Here is a 20,213-nt window from a genome sequence, read left to right as displayed (position 1 = left end):
AATCCTGTTCCGATCAATGTTGTTTTGTTATGATGTGCAGATGGGTACGATTTGGTTACGTAGGAAAGCAGTATAATCAAGAGCAAGAATTTCAGCAGGATAGGTGTGTGTTCCGTTGATTTGGCCAAACTGGCCGCCATCTTGGAATTTTCTGGAAGCGTGGACAGAAGTCGGGGGTGGTTACCAGCCTACCTGAGTGGTTTAGTTTAAACATATTTATTTCAAACAAACATGTTTATACATACGATTTCATACAACATTTATAATAAATATTAACATGTTTGAATGGGATGAGAACGGAAGACAAGGTCTTATAGTGTTCTTCTCCCTACCTGAGTGGTTTAGTCAGACATATTAACGTTAAATACTGGGCTTATGTGTTAAAGTATGGTTAAGAAACACTTTCTGGGGTTTACCAACACTGAAAAAATTTAATTATTGAAAAATATTAGTGCGAGTTGCCGCTGTTAAAAAACACGACACTTCCGGTTGCGCGCGTCTCTCTCTCTCCATATTGAAACAAACAGCTAAGTTATATGATTAAAGCAAGAGTCACCCTCTTGAAACGGTCAAGACAGAGGACGGAGGGTTTTAACCGGGTTGAAGTTGAACAGTACGTAACACTTAGCCCAAAATTAATCATATTGAGCGTAAAGTTAAAAGCAAACGGGATTGAGAGCAAGTATCAGTTTCGGGCTCGTCAGTTTAAAGAAAACAACACGCATCCGATCAAGAAGATACATTACATCGAGTCGTAAGCTCGGACAGACCTCACATTTAAATACGCAGAAACATACAGTTACAATAATAAAGCGCTTACAATTTTCGCTGGATTCATTTACAGATCGTGATCGAGGTCATTCACTTCTCGGGACTTTTTCAATCTTGTTTGCTAATTAAAAATATATTCGTTATTTATTTCATTAATTTTTATAACGCAGATATTTCATAAAAGATATACATAGCATAAGGGTTCGATTGAAATACAATCAAGTGATAATGTTTTCATTGACGTTGTTTCGTCTATAAAACTCATCAGTGGAGTATTAGCTGAGTGCAAAGCGGCGATAAAACTAACATCGCTATCCACGTACTGTGGCTTCAAATAACTTAATTATTCTGACAAAGGTGAATTTATGAAAATGAACAGATTTAACATCAGCTAATAAGCATGCATTCAGTTTTTTGTTCTTTGCTTGAGAACATATATTTTGCAACCCAGATTTGCTAAAGACCCTTACCCTGATAACTGCCGCATCCGCGCTGAGAAAAAGTTTACCATGTATGTCAAAGGTTTCAGTTCTTCCACTATTCATTCGCAAATTGACACATAATGTGATTGTGAATATCGTGTTAAACGGGATATTTTTGAACGGAGCGTATATAAAAATCACAATAAAACATTTTTTTAATTAAAAGGGTCGCGGAAGAGAATGTTTATGAATGATTAAAATAGTCCACTATTTGCTGCGTACGTCTTAATCACGTGGTATTTTACGCAGCACATGTCATTCGAAATCTGAGGCTATTGATAGATAAGGGAAAATACAACTACTGCCGATCAACAGGGGATATCGAGAGTCCAGTACACAATCACGCGTTTGTTGCGCAACCTCGTTGATAGTGCTTGCTAGTACAGCGGTGTTAAATCTGATATGTCCGGGAACGTTTTTTTTGTTCTCAACTGGTAGCTGCGATTTCTCCTGTATTCTCATTTGCACCGGTGATAACAACGCAATAGTATACGGTTTAGCTTGTTTATATCCCAAGTTCTTAAGTTGTAAAACGCTGAACACGACTTCATCAATAACTACAGGTATACTCTATAGACAACAACAAAAATGCTTTATAATCGCTAAAACCGAATATAAAAAAACAACTAATATATACATGTATAAGCAGAAATATCTTTTTAAAAGGTAGTCGGCGTAAATGCTGACTTTGAAATAAAGTTTGAAATTAACGTTTCTAAATAATTAAATTGAAAACAAAAGCTAAACTATTGCCTTTGTTTGTTTGTTAGTCGCATATTCACCGCATGAAATGTGTGTTATTATAGTCAAACTACACATTCGTGTAAGTAGATAACAATTATACTACGGGAGTGCACATTATATGTGTCCTCACATAGCTTATTAAGAGTTTTATTTTTTCATCGCATGACGAGGGTCTTTAAAAATCTAATTGCGAAATGTAAATGGCACATTTTAGCACAATGGTTTTCGATACAAAATTAAATTCAAAAAGCAAACTTGTAAATAAGGGTAGCCTATCCAGTCGTTCAGGAACGATTTCCAGGTGTGCTGACCGAGCAGACACTATACTATTTCGGTAGTGTTTGTTTTCTCATCTTGAAAGCAAACCTGTGTTTATCGATATTCAATTTTGTCTTCCCTGGACGATTAAGTGACCGAGTACAGACCCAGACATTCTGCAAGATGGATTTTAACGCGTAATTGTAATTGGACACAATTTGAGTCTTACACTGAACAGCGTTGAGCGCAGACACGATGAATGCAGTCCAAGTTCAGAGGTTTTTATATCAAATCAGCCTATGAAATATTCGAATATATTCACATGCGTGTCTGCTAGCGTTATGTAAAAGTCACTTAAGGTAAAAAGCTGTGTAAAACAGTAACGCCGAAAAGCGCGTTTACTAGTGCTCTTTACCCATGTTTAGGTCAGAGTTGTTGACACCGTGTGAACTGTTAGGGTAATGCAAGTAATGCATAAACAACAAAGTACGGGTCAATATGGCTGTCTTTATGAATGAATTCCTCGTGAGTAAAAAGTATTGCTCGCAGATTTATTTTTTATTTATTTTCATCAATTATCTATTTGTATATTTTGAATTTGTATTTGGTGTCAAAAATCAAAAGTTCTGTACAAGGAATTTCCATCATGAAATTTTATTCTTAGTGAGATAGGTATTCGATATTCCGAATATTCAGTTAGTATGATTGTGATTGCAAATTGTCTTTATATTAAGTTCTCATTACCATTGCTCATTGGGTCAGTTTCGACCTGAAATGGCTTGAAGTCACCCGGGATGGTGACTAGAAGCCGATTTTTGTCACCCTAAGGTGACTTCAAGCCGATTCATGTCACCCTGGGGTGACTTCAAGCCGACCGGGTGACTTGAATCGGCTTGAAGTTACCCTGACCCAATCATTATAGCGCATTGGGTCATTGTTGACCTGAAACGGCGTGAAGTCATCCGGGGGTCACTAGACGCTGATTCTTGTCACCCTAGGATGACTTCAAACCGATTCATGTCACCCTGTGGTGACTTCAAGCCGACCGGGTGACTAGAATCGGCTTGAACTCACCCCAGGGTGACATGAATCGGCTTCTAGTCACCCCCGGGTATACTCAAGCCATTTCAGGTCGACAATGACCCAATGAGCATTTCCATTGTCAATATACTTTCTATGCTTTCAGAACGTCAAAAAAGGGCCATGTTGATGTTATTTTGTCGAAGTTATCTCTAAATAAATAGGATGATAAAAAGTGCACACAAATCTCGACCCATGCGTTAAGACACACTCGTTATAAATTTGAATTGCTTGTGTTCATTTCAATCTTGCGTTTAAAGTTGAAACATGAGTTGCGTCTTTATTTATGCAATAGCGAACAACTTTATTGCCTTCAGCGCTTTGATTGTATCTTGTTGGCGTCGCACTGAAGTGCGGCGACTAGTATGTAATACGTTTTTTTTTCGCTTATGGGAGGAGAAGTTATTTTTGTTGTCAGAATATCTTGCATAGTGGTGATTTTTTGTGTAAATAATTGTAAATAAGTACTGCATTTGTGCCTATTACATTTACTACAACATTTATTGCCAAGAGTGCTAAGCTAATTCTTTTAATTTATAACTGATCATAGGGACTGTGCAATAATAAAAGATCACAGGGACTGGGCACATACGCGAACCGGTGAAACTTTTTATTGTTTTGTATAAAAACAACATTTCTTTGTTCCACTATCATAGCAACCACCTAGTTACTAATAAAGGCGCTTTAGAGCGCGAAGCGCGACACGTATTATTAATTGTAATAATGAGTCTTGAAAAAGGAAGCAGCCGCTTATCAATCAGGAGCACCATCACAGCACCCCAGTCTCATTACTATCAAGTCCTCCTACAGGTTTTTTTAAGAACCACATATAGAAGGCCGCATGCCTGACCCGTATCTTGCCAGTGGTATGGACCCTTTGGTATGGACCTTTAACCCCGCTCACTATCCACCGTTTAAACTTTCGGGTTTACATTTAAACCGACTATTAATAGCTTATTAATATCTTAGTTAGAAGGTGATTTTTCAAGCGGTTCCGTAGTGTAGTGGTTACACGCATGCTTCACATGTGAGAGGCCCAAGGTTCGAGCCCCAGTAGAATCAAATTATTTTATTTGTGTTCTGTGTTAACTTTTTGTTTTGATGTAGACATTTTGGTTTAAATAAATATGCTGTTTTATTATAACCATTTTTTGTTTTTATTATGCCCATGAAATATATGTGTGAGAGGGTGGGGGGGGGGGGAGGTTCGTAAACGCATTAAAACTTTTACAGTGTTTTCATATCAATGAGTACTCAACCCCTATCGTAAATGAGCAACGTAAGAATAAGTTCATAATCATCTCCCCTTGAAGTTGGGAAAAATATGAAATTACGCTTACAAGATGAAACCGATTTTTTAAAGCCTACACAGTTCTGTTTCATTAATGAAAACTGCACACGGATGCCAGTTAAAAAAAAAGGAAACCAATGTAAATAAAAGTTCTATGAAATATTTGGGGGTTACAACACAAAATCATAGATAATGGTTATTTGGGGGTTATAAAATAGCATCATAGATAATGGTTATTTTTGGGGTTATAAAACAAAATCATAGATAATGGTTATACCAGTATCTTTTTCTATTTTGTTTAAAATAATCGGCCAATATATTAATATTTACAGTAGACAAAAATCGTTCCATGTAACTTCATTGAGTGCCATTTACACTGAAATTCCCGACGTCCTTTGATGCTTTGCATCAATACTTATCTTGTTGATGTATGAAATAATATCGCAAATGACACAGACGCATACATCCATATTATATAAAGGCTGCGCATAACCAAGAGCTCAGCGGACTTAACGCAGGATATAGTTTTCCCTTTCAATTAACATTTTAATACTTTAAAACTAGCTAATACTTACAGAAAATAATCTTCATACAGACTAACCTGACTTATAAGAACATGTATGTCTAGTAAGTACTCCAAAGCGACTATCCACACGGATTATTTTAAAGGAGATTTTAGATGAACTCCCATGAACTAACACAAATTACTAACAATGATCGGTGCCAACATATTTGCGAAAGAAGTCTTCTGAGTGCAAAGTGCAAAATAGAATTTACATTCACGTAAGCCTGCATGCGTCCTCCTTTACTTGAATGTATACATTTTGCAATTATGCCGAACGGATTCCGCCTCGAACTATATTTGTTGCCTTTTGTCGCCTATTTCAGTTTCGTTTTCTTCTTGGGAAGTTATATTAGCTCAGATTATGTCTGATTATTCCAGAATGTATCTGATAAAAGTTGTTGACTATGTACCGGTAAGCCATAGATGTTAGAGTTCCAAATGATAATGCAGTGTTTAAAATCAAAGTACTGACAGTACTGGTATGACGATGCTTTTGAGAGAATGGATTTAAAAGCATTAAGTTAAGATTATCTACATCACCACAATCACCACAATTGTGTATGTTGGTAGGAAAAAAAAATTGGTACAAAAAATTTGCGAAAAAAATTTGGGTATGAAAACAAATTTGGGTACGAACAAAATATTTGGGAACAAACAAATTGGGACCGAAAAAAATTTGGGTACGAACAAAAAATTGGGGATGAAAAAAAAATTGGGTACGAAAAAATATTGGGTACGAAAAAAAATTGGGTACGAAAAATTTTAGGTACGGAAAAAAAATGGGGGAACGGGAAAGTAGTACCTGTGGGGAACTTAACCCACACTCGCACATTTTCGGCCCTTTCCGTCAAACATCAGACAAGTTCCACGAAGGCAATAGAATGAATACACATTTCGGAAGCGGTAATGCGGTCCTACCTACGCGCGTCAAAATGTAAGCGAAATATGAACACAAGTCTGTCAGGAATGATTGAATTAACGAAGAAAATCGTGTATTGATGCAAGTTTTTTGAAGAAATGTGCAGAAAATATATTAAACAAGAGCTGTGTTTGTGAAACACAATGCCCCCTGCTGCGCAGCTTTGAAGCCATATATTTTACATTTGACCTTGAAGGATGACCTTGACCTTTCACCACTCAAAATGTGCAGCTCCATGACAAACACATGCATGCCGAATATGGAGTTGCTATCTTCAATATTGCAAAATTTGACCTTTGACCTTGACCTTGAAGGATGACCTTGACCTTTCACCAATCAATGAGATACGCATGCACGCCAATATTGAAAAGTTATGGCCACTGTTAAAGTTTTCGGACAGACAGACAGACGCTTTATATTTGACATTTGACCTTGAAGGATGACCTTCACCTTTCACAACTGAAAATGTGCAGCTCCATGAGATGCACATGTATGCCAAATATCAAGTTGCTATGTTCAATATTAAAAAAGTTATGGCCATTAAAGTTTTCGGACGGACGGACAGACTGACACACTGACTGACTGACTGACTGACTGACAGTTCAACTGATATAGGCCACCCTACCGGGGGCATAAAAAGCAATGACGATATTTTTCACAGCCACAGAATTGTTAATAGTTTGATATCACAAAATGAAAGTGAGAGTAGAACTGTCAAAAATGACAACCTGTCAACGTGTTGTTTTTGCTGGCACGAGAGGGCGATTACACTCAATGTGTTCACATTTTGACCATAGGCTTTGTCAATGACCTTTATTGTATGGGTAGCTTTGATATTATTTATTGCTATCATGTAACTGCATGATTGTGTATATGTTTACAATACACAAAGCATAAATAATGATATAAATATACTGATTGAACTTATAATAATCTGAGAACTATAGCCAGGTCAATTAAGGACTTAAAATACAATTTTGTGTCCTGATTTCATGAAGAAATGACCATGCATGTCCTAGATTTCAAATTCAAGGCCCTGGTGTGACACATCGGTAGCATTACCGTTAAACTGTTACCAGGCTTATGAAATTAGTTTTTATTGAACTATCTAAGGAAATCTAAATCAGGCACTGATTTTTCTTGTTTTAATACAGTCACAGATCAGTTGTGGCCTCTGGGTAATGGCCAATTTTTGCTTACTTGTCACACCCTTAAAACTTTCCACACGTCTATAATAGCAAATCTGAATTTAGGTGATCTTCAATGGTACATTTAAACTTTAGCTCTGTTACAAAAGTGCTGGTAAAGTCCAGTCACATATTTAAATCTAGGCCATGTCAAAATCAAAGTGTCAAAGACAAATGAAAGATGCGTTCATTAATTATTGTCCAGTTGTTTACTACTGCTGTAAGTTTTTATATAATATGACTGATGAACATCATGTGAGAGAAAATTCACATTATCATTGTATATCAGGTTAAGCAGCCTTTTAGATAACAAAGTATGCTAGTTTTCAATGTCGCTTCTGGGGATTAAACTTGAGGGCTTTTAGGAAGATTCTGAAATTTTCGATCCCTCGAGAGCAACCAAACCAAAAATTAAGTCAAATATTGCCGACTCGGTTTTTTGAGTCGGTTCATGAGGGATAATGGCGCTTGATTGGTCATTGTCGGCTCTGGTACTACTTACATGTACCCCGGGTACTCTTAAGTATACTTACATGTACCCTGGGAACTCTAAGTATACTAACATGTACCCCAGGTACGGTAAATAAACGTTATTGTACTCGGTCCATATTAGACTGTACCCGAGTTGTATTCGCGCCCAAAATCCGATGTCGTAAAACGCGCAACCGATTATCGTAAACACACTTCTCTTCAAAAAACACTGCATCAACATGCTTTTTGAGTATGTGTTCCGATAATATAGAGGCCATTCTACAGAAAAATGACATAAATGTGTATATATAATTATTACAAAAAAATAGTCGACAACGACTGATTTAGGGTTAAATTTCCCGGGTACATTTTAGTATATTTACCGTACCCGGGATACATGTAAGTATACTTAAGAGTACCCGGGGTACATGTACGTAGTACTCGAGCCGACAATGAACAATCGAGCGATACTGGAAGGTGCAACATCTCTCACGCCCCCTAGCATCGCCTTTAGCAGTATTCAATTCTCAGCAGGAAAGTGCTGGAGTCATTGATCCCGAGGGACAAGAAAAACAATTGATTAATGTTCGAAATAAATAATTTGATTAATGACAATTCTATTATTTGAGCCAGGTCACAGGAAAAGCGCAGTCAAATCAGTATCCAATTAAATTATTTGTTATTGTCAGAAAAAACGCTTTTAAGCAATATAAGTGAAACTCCAGCTGCTGGAACAGCTTTCAAGCGACTGCAGGCTGATCTAGATCCAAACTGGCCACAATCGCCTTAATGTCTCTTTTACTGTGACACAGTTCATTTAACTTTAAAATGATAAAAAGTACTAACACTAAGTACAAACCAGTAAAGAGTTTGAAATCAATGTTGAATTTCAGGACAGCTTGGTGATCTGCAAATCCCCGATGAAATGTTGATATCGGGTATCATAGTCATTCAATAAGTCGCAAAATGCTCGAATACAATTTATAAAGCACAATGTGACTTATATTGATAACTAAAAATACCAGTATGCCAGTTTTGCCGAGTCAAGCTGTTACAATCCAGAAAGTCCTTCATTCATATCGAGTATATATCCTTCGAATTCCAACTATTGTTGTAATAAGCGGAGATTTAGTGAATAAATAATTCATATATCCTAAATGACAGCTTCTAAATAGCGAAACAAGCCAATTTATTAGAGCTGCAACGATTCGATCCGATTCATCGAAAATCGATTCGAAATGCTTCGATTCGATTACGATACCAAACCTACCAAATTCGATTCGATTCTTTAAAATATATACATATATACATAAATACGTAAAGAACGCTGTATTCTGACTATTGATACGGGAAGGTGAAGGTTTTATGTTTACCTGTAATTAGGACCCGCGCGATTGGTTGCTTATTACTTTAGTCATCCAATCAATAAGCGCGTTAAGGTCTACTTTCGGAAAAAGCGTCAAAATGGCTGAACAAGTTGTTTCCGACAAATTGAAATTATCAGATGCGCCTAAGTGTGGCAGTATTTTGGGTTTGGTAGCCCTACCGATAAAGCAAAGTGTAAACTGTACTACACGGATGTGGCGTACGCAAAGTCCGGCTTAACCACTAATCTAATGCAACATGTCAAACAAAAACATAACGTTGATTTAGCAAGACTAAGAGGTCGCACAAGTGCAACTTCTGAAGTCGCGAGCCAGAAAAGTAGTTCTATTTCTGTTGGAATTTTGTTAAGTTTATCAGAGAATGTGATTTGTCCTACAGGTAACAGGTGATGCTGTCATGTCACAATGGCAGACATGCTTATTGCGGTTTTGGGTAAAAGTATTATGTGATAGTACTACCATTCAACTGATTCCAGATACGTTCTTATGATTATTTATTTATTTTTTATATTATTGTGTAATTAACACAATCTTCTAGTCAGAAGTTTTTATATTAAAATTCCTAATTTGCTTTTCTTTTTAATGTGTTTTATTGAAATCACATTTGAACAGAAATGTTAATTTTGAGGCATAAGAGTGAATATATGATGAAACTAGGTTTAAAGATGAATCGAATCGAAAAAATCGGTATCGGAGTGTCTGAAATCGAAATCGAATCGAATCGAGCTGTTGGTGAATCGTTGCAGCTCTACAATTTATGCAGTAAGAAAGTTTTGAATCGAGACTCTCATGGGGGCGGCCATTGTTGAATGTTGAAACACGAACGACAACTCTGCTAGGAGAATGTTATCAATGACGAGCAATCTCCTACGCAGTGGCGAATGCAAAAGGGAAGTAACTGAAAAATCGAGTTATCTCAATCGGACTGGCTCGTTCTTTTACATAGGTCGCCATTGTGAAATTTTTTAGGATGGTTATGATACCTTGGACGATGCTGTAGCCTCGTCAAAAAACCCAAGCACAATTGATCATCATCATTATTTAATCATATATATAGGTCATCGCACAATGTTTAGAATGATGAACTCAAATAAAACACTATAAGGAAGTTATATTTTACCAAATATATCAAATCCAATCGGCAAAGTACACAATTTCCTTACGTAAATAACACAGCTTGAATAAATACCTTTTTTTAATCTGATGATATTATACAATATGGTAACCATTAAGAATGTAAAAAAGTTTTCTCTGGAAACGCTAAAGTGATAGAAAACTGTCGATATTTTCTGGGAAAAATGGAACTTTTTCAATCAAAGAAAATATTGTATTTTAAGCTTTTCGCAAACCAATTTTACAGAATAATTATAGATTGTATATCAATTTATTTAGGAATTTGAAGTTCCAGAAAATTTATTTATGTTCACTGAAAGCCTTTACAAACCGATAATCAAAGCGCTGAAGGCACTGAAGTTGTTCGCTGTTGAATAATCTTAGACGCAACTCAGTTTACAAAATTATGTTATAGCTTTTTATATCGCAAGTTTGAAATGAACACATTCCATTTAAATTGATAAAGAGTGTGTCTTTAAGCACATGTTGAGATGTGTGTTTTTTTTCAAATCATTAAGAAAAAATATAATTTAAGCTTCATTTTAGGAAAACAGGGCTTGACGAATATGCATTAATTGTTATCCAAGTACCAGGGACTGTCTTTAAACGAAAGACACCATAAAATCAGAAAGGGTTGTCCTTGATTAGCCTGTCCGCATTGCACATGCTAATAAGTGTGCACAGGCTAATCTTATTTGACATGTAGTAAGCCCCGTTTTCCCTGAGAGCAGCCAATATGCTCAGATTTCAATGATAACCACTAGACTGGCCAAAGTCGTCTTACAAGCTGTTAAACACTTTTGATTAATTAAATACGCACACTGCAGTAGTAGAGCAGACGCTCCTAGCATTCTATGGCGCACCAAAGGGGTCGAAACTTTAACTTCTGCTGCAGCAGAAAAAAATGCTGCTCGAGTAGCATTTAAATGCTACTCGACCAGCAAATTGCTGCCCGAGCAGCATTTTTTTTCTGCTGCAGTTGAAAAATCCTGCTCGACCAGCATTTATTTTTAGAATAAGCCCTTGAACCCGTCAGCCAATCAAATTTGAACTTACAAACGGACGACATAAGCTTCATCTACGAAAACGAAATAGACCTGACAATAACTTTAGAAAAACTGAAACGAACTCATAACCCCCCCCCCCCTCCTGAACCGACATGTTACCCCCGACAACCAGCAGCCCAGTAGAAGGAGAGAAGGATCGCCGGGTATATGTTTGCATCGCGTGCGTTGTCGATAATGCTTGATCTTATCAACTTATTAATCACACCACGCAACTTTAATTTTAAATCTGTACCATGTTAACACTCACATACAAATTAATTACTTATACACTATGACCACGCTTACCCAGTCACCTACGCTGATCAAATGATCACACACTTTGAAATGCAGTCTTCGCAGATGTATATAACAATCCCTATATAATTACATAGATCAAGGTATACTACCTCATGTGTTACGCAATAATATGCATGATCAGACCAGCAACAGCCCTTTTATCAGAAACAAGAGTCAGCGTGGATTCACGATTTGCATACGTTTACTCGGGTAACTATTCACAAGGTGCCTGTACCACGTGACTTTTTCGGCTATGTGTGGGACAATCGGATGTCAACAAACCATCGCTTCAGGTAACGTTTTTGATAATTTCTTCATTTATTCAAAATAATTTTCAAAAAACAAAGACAAGAGCCCGGTCATTGTCAAAATACACAACTGTGTTAAGTTTGCGCAAAATTAATTTAGTATTTTTTCCAAAAAGTGCAACCGCGCGTTTGAAAAGACACGAATTGAAATGCTATGTGTGGTATATTTTTTATTCAATCAAAAACGTTCATTATAATATTGTCGAAGGTTTAAAAAATAGGGCGGACATTGTAATTCTTCATAGAGAAGCTATATACATAGTATGTTTGCACAAATACTTCAGATTCGGAGTGTGTGCTTAAAAATGCAATAATGCTATGTGTGGGACACGTTTTTGAAATGCTATGTGTGGTATACAAATTAAACTAGAGAATCGAAAGATTGACATAAACATCAATAATATTTTAAGTCTGTCTAAATAACAAAAGTTGGTCAATAAAACATTTTTGGTACTGTTTTGCGTGCTTAAAATATGATAATCACGACGTTCATGTTACTCAAAATAATCATGATTGTCGATAATTTACATTCATACTTTTTACTTGTAAAATGCCATTTGTTTGGGAACAGTGTGGTAGAGAGGTCAAAACACAGTCGGGAATCTCCAAACACAAAGCCACCCACGCACGGGAAGGAAAATATTTCTGTTGCGGCAAACCTTTTCTTGTGAGTTTCTATAAAATTGATTGTTACAAAATATTAAATTTTCAGTGAATTGTTACTTCCAACTAAGGCACTTGTTTAATACACAAAATCGTAAGTATTGTTTGTGCAAGGTGTCATGTGAATATAATTGTAACAAAATTACAAAAAGTGTTATTGAACTTATGGTTGTGTGCTTTTTATCAGGAATGTGTAAACATATTAGACCGTAACGAGAGTTATTAAATAAGCATAAAGAGATAATACAGCATTATTTAAACAAATAGACAAAAGGATCAATAACTTATTTTTCTGTAAAATCATGTATTCGTATCTAAATCCTATTGAGCTATCTTATATATCACGCATGACAATTATTTATTTATTTTTTTTAAGTTTTACAGTTTATTTCATGTGTATTTTGTTTTTTCAGGAAGATTAAAGTATTTTTGGAAGAACCTTCAAGAAACGTACTGATATCTTGATCAATGAAAAGTTGTCATATATAGTTAATGTTCAAAAGTTTAAAAGACTGTTTGTTTTGTTACCAGATGGTGCAAGTATTGCAGTGAAAGAAAACAAACAAAGTAAACATTAAATACACATTTGATAATTCAACAAATTGAACAGCATGTATTGTTTATTACTTGGTGCGGTGGTAACAAGATCTTCCAGCCCCTTTCATGACCGGGTCGAATGAGTATTTTCATTAAACATCTTACACTATTTTCAGTTATTCAGATTTCATTTGAAATTGAGTTCATGAAGTATTAATACAATTAAATATGTTTGTTGGTATAATAAACCCCCAACGCCAAGACTTTTTTGCGATGATCATTTGTTACGTGTTAATTAGATCATTTATATGTTCACGGTGCCTATACCACGTGACTTTTTAAGATCTGTGTGGGGAGTTAAATGTCAACAAAAGCACGACAAAGGTAAGATTTTTAAGGATAACTTTTTTAATATGTCACCATTTTTAATGGGATAAAGTGGAGAGCCCGCTCATTCATGAGAGTTTTCTATAGGTATCATGATTTTATAAAACAAATAAGTATTTTTTCAGTAAAGTGCAACCGCGCGTTTGAACGGTTAGAAAAGGGTAGGATCAGTGTGGGGACATTATTTTTTTTACACAAAAACATCACCTCTGGTGAAATTAAGAAATAAATTTTATGGGCGGAGCTTACACTATATCATTTTGCATTCTTTTTTCAGGTTTCTTTCATATATTTATGAAAACAAAATCAAGAAAAATATTCTAACAGTAATATGATCTGTGTGGTATACGTGTTTAGAAGGATCTGTGTGGTATCCGTGTTTCTACAATTTACGGATAAATTGAGATAATAACGACAATATATATATTTTTTAATTAATTTCAATTATTTCAATACAACAATTACTACTACTACTACTACTACTACTACTACTACTACTACTATTACTACTATTTCTGCTACTACTACTACTAATACTGCTACTACTACTACTTCTACTACTACTACTACTACTACTACTACTACTACTACTACTCCTACTACTACTACAACTATTACTACTACTAGTAGTAGTAGTAATAGTAGTAGTAGTAGATCTATTATTATTATTTAAAAATTCATTCATTTCAGTAATCACCTATTTGGCACTAGTGAGCGGACAAGGGTTAAGGGAAGAAAAAATAGAGGAAACAGTTTCACGAGACAGGAATGCTATACAGAAGGGGACACTAGAAGTAAGGTGGGAGCGGGCGAGACGAAACGATAGCAAACTGTTGCCAACAATAAGAATGCGGATAAACGAACACAATGGACATTTTAATTCTGACACAAATTCTGCAATAGAAATTGTGTCAAATATTACACAGGTTGACAAAAAGCAAAGGCATGTTCTTTCCTGAGTAATACGTATGTTTTAAAATCAAATTTGGAATGCAAACTGATAAAACAGAATCCACCAGACGTATTGGCTTGTCATTTTGTTGTTATTTAAAGTTTAATGTAAACGGTATGTTTATTAAAAACTAAATACTGGTCATAGTAGAAACATATATGTATGTGTGTGTTTGTGTGTTTTATTTCATATACGGAATTCATAGTGCTGCATTAGTTTATTACATAGTATACATGTTGACAATCATTCGCCATGTGTTGGTGATAATGTCATGTTATAAATTATGTCGTTGTATTCAGTGTAACAAGTGCTTATCTTTAGCGTTAATTATTTTGAAGAGAATATAAAAAGTAAATGAATAAATATTATATTATATGATTATATATGTACGATTCTGTGTTGTGGATGGATGCAGCTCTGAAGAATGTCAAGACGTATTTCGAATTAAGGAGTATTGTATTGTATACACAACCACATTTCATACATTGTTTACTGCCAATTACCACGGCCTAGAGTAATTATAAGCAGGCAGTAAATTATGTAAAGCAATCGTGTAAAACCCTAGTATTAGAAACCCTGGCTGCTTATGATTATCGAACTAGCTCGTGGCAGCGGTATTTAAAATTGAAACCAACGAAAAAACATCGCAAAACTTTAATCAAGTTATAATTAACTAGAAATGGCGCGGCAGAGGCCGACGCGTATCCCCACGCCGAATGTTTGACCTAGGTGTGCCCCAGGGTTGGTAATGGGGCCATGCATAGCTGAGATTGACCGTATTGTCATAAGAGAAGTTCATCATCAATTAGAAGTGAATTGGTGTAGAAATGAAGAAGTTATAGTAAAAAGCAATTTTGGGTGGGTGTGACATATGTGGGCAGGGCGCCCCAGGGTTGGTAATTGTGTCATGCATAGTTGAGATTGACCGTATTGTCATAAGAGAAGTTCCGTATCAATTTGAAGTGAATCGGTGTAGAAAAGAAGAAATTATAGTAAAAGGCAATTTTGGGCGGGTGTGGTCTATGTGGGCGGGGCCCCAGGGTTGGTAATGGGGCCATGCATAGTTGAGATTGACCGTATTGTCATAAGAGAGGTTCAGTATCAATTTGAAGTGAATCGGTGTAGAAATGAAGAAATTATAGTAAAAGGCAATTTTGGGTGGGTGTGGTCTATGTGGGCGGGGCGCCCCAGCTTGGTAATGGGGCCATGCATAGTTGAGATTGACTGTATTGTCATAAGAGAAGTTCAATATCAATTTGAAGTGAATCGGTGTAGAAATGAAGAAATTATAGTAAAGGCAATTTTGGGTGGGTGTGGTCTATGTGGGCGGGGCCCCAGGGTTGGTTATGGGGCCATGCATAGTTGAGATTGACCCTAATGTCATAAGAGAAGTTCAGTATCAATTTGAAGTGAATCCGTGTAGAAATGAAAAAATTATAGTAAATGGAATTTTTTGGTGGGTGTGGCCTATGTGGGCGGGCGCCCCAGGGTTGGGATTGGGGCCATGCATAGTTGAGATTGACCCTTATGTCATAACAAAAGTTCAGTATCAATTTGAAGTGAATCCGTGTAGAAATGAAAAAATTATAGTAAATGGAAATTTTTGGTGGGTGTGGCCTATGTGGGCGGGGCGCCCCAGGGTTGGGAATGGGGCCATGCATGGTTGAGATTGACCGTATTGTCATAAGAGAGGTCCAGTATCAATTTAAAGTGAATCGGTGTAGAAATAAAGAAGTAAATGTAAAATAACCTAAAAAAATGAGTGATAATTTCTGACGCGGCCCCACCCCAACCGCTATAACTTTTGACCCAGGGGTCAGATCAAAATTCCAAATAGTGCAGGGTCGCACATATGCTCATAGCTACCATGTGTGTAAGTTTCAAGGTTCTAGTGCTTTTAGTGTAGGAGGAGATAGTGGCCAGGACGGACGGACAGACAGACAGACAGACGGACGGACGGCGGAGATAACCACAATATCCCCACCTTTTTTTCAAAAAGCGTGGGGATAAAAACGAATCACAGATTCGATAATACAAATCACAGATGCGATATATTAATGAATAACGTAATCCAAATTATTGCACAATTATTTGATAATATTTTCAAACACACAAACGAACTAAACGAAACCTAAAAATTAATCAAATTAGGATAACTTTAGAATCATTTTGAAAAGTAAAGTAAAAGTAAAACAACGAATAAAATAACGTAAAACGATAATGAAGTTACACAGACAAACTGTAAACCATTATGATTTTTAATCAGTATTCACGGATTTATGTCCTCACGTATCGAGAAAGGTTTGTTTTGCGTTTGTACGTTTTGAAACACTCCTCACTACTGTAACACTTGTCATGCATGTGGGTATTGACGTGCTCTCTGAGGTCATTCTCACTCCTAACTGCCAACCCACACTGGTAACATTTCACCAATCCCTCTTTTTTGCACTTTTCTCTCTAGCCACGAGTAGGTACTTGTCCGCAAAGCTCCTGCCGCACTGTACACACACGTGACATTGGGGTCCTTTGTTCGTTGAAGCCTTCTAAGATTGTAGGCATCCTGAGAAAAAAACAACATATTTTATTCACGTGACATTTCAATGCGTAAACACGCTATTTACAAAATGTTAGTATCTGAGGACACGCGTTCGTTAGTTTTAAATTACAAACGATTTGACGATTATTGAGTTATTTCAAAATATATGATAACCTGAGAGATGAGATATATTGTATATTTGTGTTGTTTCAAGAAAATCCGTTCATCTGGTTAGCATAACTGTATAAAAATGTAACTATTTTTAAGGTATTTAATCTTACCTGAAATGCTTTCCCACAGCAGTTATAGTTTCCAGAGTTAGCGTGTCCCCTAATGTGGCGCAATAATCCAGCTCTGGTCTTCGACATTTTTCCGCATTCGGAGCATTGAGCCATACCTTAATGCAAATATAATATCAAAAATAATATACGATGCATTACTTCACATGACAGTAGTGTTTGGCGCCAAAATAAAAATGAAATTTGATACAATAACATAAAGTGTACACTTATTTAAGGTAAGCATCGACTTGTCATCGATTTAAGATGCTCCAGCGTAAGATTTTAATATTATAATGGGGATTGTACAGAATGCCTGTAAATCATAATTATGTATTAGTTCAACAAGCGGTGCAAGCGTAGTGTAAAGCCATAATGTGTTTTACATGCTAGCGCATTTAAAAATCCCGTTTCAAATACATTGTTGACAAGCATTTTTTTAAACAACTAAATAGAACTGAAAAACTTAAAAACAGTATACCACACAGATCCGTTGAAAAACGTATACCACACAGATCATATAACTGTAAGAATAGTTTTCTTGAATTTTGTTTCGTAAATAAATAACAGAAACCTGAAAATGGATGCAAAATGATATAGTGTAAGCTCCGCCCATAAAATTTATTTCTTAATTTCACCAGAGGTGATGTTTTTGTGTAAAAAAATAATGTCCCCACACTGATCCTACCCTTTTCTAACCGTTCAAACGCGCGGTTGCACTTTACTGAAAAAATACTTATTTGTTTTATAAAATCATGATACCTATAGAAAACTCTCATGAATGAGCGGGCTCTCCGCTTTATCCCATTAAAAATGGTGACATATTTAAAAAGTTATTCTTAAAAATCTTACCTTCGTCGCGCTTTTGTTGATATTTTACTCCCCACACAGATCTTAAAAAGTCACGTGGTATAGGCACCGTGTATGTTTGTATAGCAAGATTTGTTACTTTGCGAATACTGATGTACTTCTTTATGTACTTGGTGCTTTAATTTCTATTGTAACATGTGCATGCTGGTTATAAAGCAATGTTATTATTAATAAAGTGTTTATTTTGATATACTTAAGATATTCATATGGAGATGATATTGGAAACTAAATGAACTTAATAGACCACAAACAATCATCATTGGATTTATATTGTTATTTGTTATGAAACAATTGTTTTATTAACATATATGCTCAGATTTTAAATTCATCTAATCAATTTCATTAATAACATAGATACAAAACACATAAATATACACAAATATCAATACATACACTTGCTTTGATTATGCCAAAATACATATTAAATGGTATGTTTGCATAGTTAGTTGAAAAAGCTTTCCGTTAACATCACAGAATGATGCTGGGTCCGTCTCTGTCACTGTGGTTTTGATAATTAACTTGCCGCATAACACCTTCCGTGTGGTTTGATGGTGTTCATCTAATTGTAACACAGCTTCGCGCCTTAAAGCGTTACAAATCCTTCGACTAATCCTTGTCAAGTCTGAAAAACAACATAAGTAAAACCCATTTTAAAGCAAGTGCTTTTATTTTCTTTGTCATTCATTTGTAAAAAAGGACCGAATTTAATAATCAGGCAGAAATATCAATCATGATATTTATTTAAAGACAATACGTCAAAACAAAAAAAGAAAATATTATAGTTCAACATAACGTGTTTGTTAAAAAAGACCAGTGGTTGGATAACAAATACGCAGTGTATTTTATTTAAAATTTATGTTCAATTTAACATAAATTGTTTAAACATTACACAATTACTTCAGTATTTCATTATGTAACATTTGGTTAATCTGATATATTTGCAGTACAGACTGAAGTATATGTTTTAGATTCTTACAAAACCGTGTTCAGATTAAATGCAGAACTGACGGGAAAATTCTTGCATACCACACGTACCATTTCAAAAATGTGTTCCACACATAGCATTATTGCATTTTTATACACAGACTCCGAATCAGATGTATATGCGCAAACATACAATATATGTAGCTTCTCTATGAAGAATTACAATGTCCGCCCTCTTTTTTAAACCTTCAACAATATTATAATGAACGTTTTTGTTGATTGAATAACAAATATACCACACATAACATTTCACTTTGTGTGTTTTCAAACACGTGGTTGCACTTTTTGGAAAAAAATACTTAATTAATTTTGCGCAAACTTAACACAGTTGTGTACTTTGACAATGACCGGGCTCTCGTCTTTATTTTTTTAATGGTTTTGAATTAATGAAGAAATTATCAGAAACGTACCTGAAACGATGGTTTGTTAACATCCGATTGTCCCACACATAGCCGAAAAAGTCACGTGGTACAGGCACCATGATTCAAACACAGAGACCTAAAGGAAGAAATGTGTTAGTGCATGTCCAGCATTGAATAGCTGTCCTGTTATTCGAAATGTATATCAATAAAATGTGCATATATATTCATATTTAAATTAATTTTATACAATCGGCTGCTTGCAGATTGCAAATGGTATAAAAACGTTATAAATGGTAATACAAAACACTATTTTTAAATTAAATTACTTTAAATTTAAATATGGATTTAGATCTCTATATGTAAAATAACATGACGAAGACAGAACCAATCTTTTATAATCTTGCTAGATCGTAGATCTGGATCTAAATGTGTTTGTTTAATTACTCAACTAATCGTCTGGCAATAATAATGTTGTAAGTTTAAAAGCAATATATTCGGTGGGACATTATTCAGATTTCCACTGTGATGTAAACAGTTTTTTGCCAGATGTATTATTAAATCTGACACAAGTTACTATCTTTACGTAATAGAAACTATTCTGAGATATATCAACATGAAAGTGGATCACTTATTCCAGAACGTTCCTTTTTGTTTCAACTTATGAAGTGTACGGGCTATCAAATTTCACTGCCACGCAGTACCCGCCGGCACGCGAGCTATATACCAA

The 20,213-nt window shown here is 35.5% G+C and overlaps 2 long non-coding RNA genes across 2 annotated transcripts; both read right to left on the bottom strand.

Annotated features, from left to right (window-relative positions):
- Nucleotides 1–16,673: 16,673 nt before the first annotated feature.
- On the bottom strand, nucleotides 16,674–18,217 carry LOC127868324 (uncharacterized). Its single transcript, XR_008044077.1, has 3 exons — nucleotides 18,123–18,217; nucleotides 17,274–17,389; nucleotides 16,674–17,016 (listed from the first exon to the last, which is right to left on the bottom strand). It is a non-coding gene; the product is annotated as an uncharacterized LOC127868324 (long non-coding RNA).
- Nucleotides 18,218–18,399: 182 nt separating this feature from the next.
- On the bottom strand, nucleotides 18,400–20,204 carry LOC127868325 (uncharacterized). Its single transcript, XR_008044078.1, has 3 exons — nucleotides 20,115–20,204; nucleotides 19,535–19,622; nucleotides 18,400–18,762 (listed from the first exon to the last, which is right to left on the bottom strand). It is a non-coding gene; the product is annotated as an uncharacterized LOC127868325 (long non-coding RNA).
- Between the last annotated feature and the right edge of the window lie 9 nt (nucleotides 20,205–20,213).

The sequence above is a fragment of the Dreissena polymorpha genome, chromosome 2 (assembly GCF_020536995.1).
Source record: "Dreissena polymorpha isolate Duluth1 chromosome 2, UMN_Dpol_1.0, whole genome shotgun sequence".
Taxonomy (NCBI): Eukaryota; Metazoa; Mollusca; class Bivalvia; order Myida; family Dreissenidae; genus Dreissena; species Dreissena polymorpha.
Note: the sequence above shows the minus strand (reverse complement) of the source record. Positions and strands in the feature narration are given on the sequence as shown.